The 2585-nt window shown below is 56.0% G+C and overlaps 1 pseudogene; it reads right to left on the bottom strand.

Moving 5' to 3' along the window:
- The window catches only part of LOC116352990 (transmembrane channel-like protein 6), a 43099-nt pseudogene that overhangs the window by 11627 nt on the left and 28887 nt on the right, over positions 1-2585 (bottom strand).

Raw genomic sequence — 2585 nt, 5'->3', positions numbered from 1 at the left:
AGAGAGAGAGAGAGAGAGAGACAGAGAGAGAGAGAGAAGAGAGAGAACAGAGAGAGAGAGAGAGAGACAGAGAGAGAGACAGAGAGAGAGAGAGAGAGAGAAGAGAGACAGAGAGAGAGACAGAGAGAGAGACAGAGAGAGAGAGAGAGAGAGAGACAGAGAGAGAGAGAGAGAGAGAGAGAGAGAGAGACAGAGAGAGAGAGACATGGTTATGATGAGTCTCCTCTAACAACATAAGGAGTGAGGGGGAGAGGTGATTGTGAGAATGAGCGTGTCCCTACCCTGAGTGTGTTCGTGTCCCTACCCTGTGCCCCTACCCTGAGTGTGTACGTGTCCCTACCCTGAGTGTGTACGTGTCCCTACCCTGAGTCCCCACCCTGAGTGTGTTCGTGTCCCTACCCTGAGTGTGTACGTGTCCCTACCCTGAGTGTGTACGTGTCCCTACCCTGAGTGTGTACGTGTCCCTACCCTGAGTGTGTTCGTGTCCCTACCCTGAGTGTGTTCGTGTCCCTACCCTGAGTGTGTTCGTGTCCCTACCCTGAGTGTGTACGTGTCCCTACCCTGAGTGTGTACGTGTCCCTACCCTGAGTGTGTACGTGTCCCTACCCTGAGTGTGTACGTGTCCCTACCCTGAGTGTGTACGTGTCCCTACCCTGAGTGTGTACGTGTCCCTACCCTGAGTGTGTACGTGTCCCTACCCTGAGTGTGTACGTGTCCCTACCCTGAGTGTGTACGTGTCCCTACCCTGAGTGTGTACGTGTCCCTACCCTGAGTGTGTACGTGTCCCTACCCTGAGTGTGTACGTGTCCCTACCCTGAGTGTGTACGTGTCCCTACCCTGAGTGTGTTCGTGTCCCTACCCTGAGTGTGTTCGTGTCCCTACCCTGAGTGTGTTCGTGTCCCTACCCTGAGTGTGTACGTGTCCCTACCCTGAGTGTGTTCGTGTCCCTACCCTGAGTGTGTTCGTGTCCCTACCCTGAGTCCCCACCCTGAGTGTGTACGTGTCCCTACCCTGAGTCCTCACACTGAGTGTGTACGTGTCCCTACCCTGAGTCCCCACCCTGAGTGTGTACGTGTCCCTACCCTGAGTGTGTACGTGTCCCTACCCTGAGTGTGTACGTGTCCCTACCCTGAGTGTGTTCGTGTCCCTACCCTGTGTCCCTACCCTGAGTGTGTACGTGTCCCTACCCTGTGTGTGTACGTGTCCCTACCCTGAGTGTGTACGTGTCCCTACCCTGAGTGTGTTCGTGTCCCTACCCTGAATGTGTACGTGTCCCTACCCTGAGTGTGTACGTGTCCCTACCCTGAGTGTGTACGTGTCCCTACCCTGAGTGTGTTCGTGTCCCTACCCTGAGTGTGTACGTGTCCCTACCCTGAGTGTGTACGTGTCCCTACCCTGAGTGTGTACGTGTCCCTACCCTGAGTGTGTACGTGTCCCTACCCTGAGTGTGTACGTGTCCCTACCCTGAGTGTGTACGTGTCCCTACCCTGAGTGTGTTCGTGTCCCTACCCTGAGTGTGTACGTGTCCCTACCCTGAGTGTGTTCGTGTCCCTACCCTGAGTGTGTTCGTGTCCCTACCCTGAGTCCCCACCCTGAGTGTGTACGTGTCCCTACCCTGAGTCCTCACACTGAGTGTGTACGTGTCCCTACCCTGAGTCCCCACCCTGAGTGTGTACGTGTCCCTACCCTGAGTGTGTACGTGTCCCTACCCTGAGTGTGTACGTGTCCCTACCCTGAGTGTGTTCGTGTCCCTACCCTGTGTCCCTACCCTGAGTGTGTACGTGTCCCTACCCTGAGTGTGTACGTGTCCCTACCCTGAGTGTGTTCGTGTCCCTACCCTGAGTGTGTTCGTGTCCCTACCCTGAATGTGTACGTGTCCCTACCCTGAGTGTGTACGTGTCCCTACCCTGAGTGTGTACGTGTCCCTACCCTGAGTGTGTTCGTGTCCCTACCCTGAGTGTGTACGTGTCCCTACCCTGAGTGTGTACGTGTCCCTACCCTGAGTGTGTACGTGTCCCTACCCTGAGTGTGTACGTGTCCCTACCCTGAGTGTGTACGTGTCCCTACCCTGAGTGTGTACGTGTCCCTACCCTGAGTGTGTACGTGTCCCTACCCTGAGTGTGTACGTGTCCCTACCCTGAGTGTGTACGTGTCCCTACCCTGAGTGTGTTCGTGTCCCTACCCTGAGTGTGTACGTGTCCCTACCCTGAGTGTGTTCGTGTCCCTACCCTGAGTGTGTACGTGTCCCTACCCTGAGTGTGTACGTGTCCCTACCCTGATGTGTACGTGTCCCTACCCTGAGTGTGTTCGTGTCCCTACCCTGAGTGTGTACGTGTCCCTACCCTGAGTGTGTACGTGTCCCTACCCTGAGTGTGTACGTGTCCCTACCCTGAGTGTGTTCGTGTCCCTACCCTGAGTGTGTACGTGTCCCTACCCTGAGTGTGTACGTGTCCCTACCCTGAGTGTGTACGTGTCCCTACCCTGAGTGTGTACGTGTCCCTACCCTGAGTGTGTACGTGTCCCTACCCTGAGTGTGTTCGTGTCCCTACCCTGAGTGTGTACGTGTCCCTACCCTGAGTGTGTTC

Source organism: Oncorhynchus kisutch, unplaced genomic scaffold (assembly GCF_002021735.2).
Source record: "Oncorhynchus kisutch isolate 150728-3 unplaced genomic scaffold, Okis_V2 Okis01b-Okis20b_hom, whole genome shotgun sequence".
Classification (NCBI taxonomy): Eukaryota; Metazoa; Chordata; class Actinopteri; order Salmoniformes; family Salmonidae; genus Oncorhynchus; species Oncorhynchus kisutch.
The sequence above is the reverse complement of the archived record's forward strand: the minus strand, read 5'-3'. Positions and strand labels throughout refer to the sequence as shown.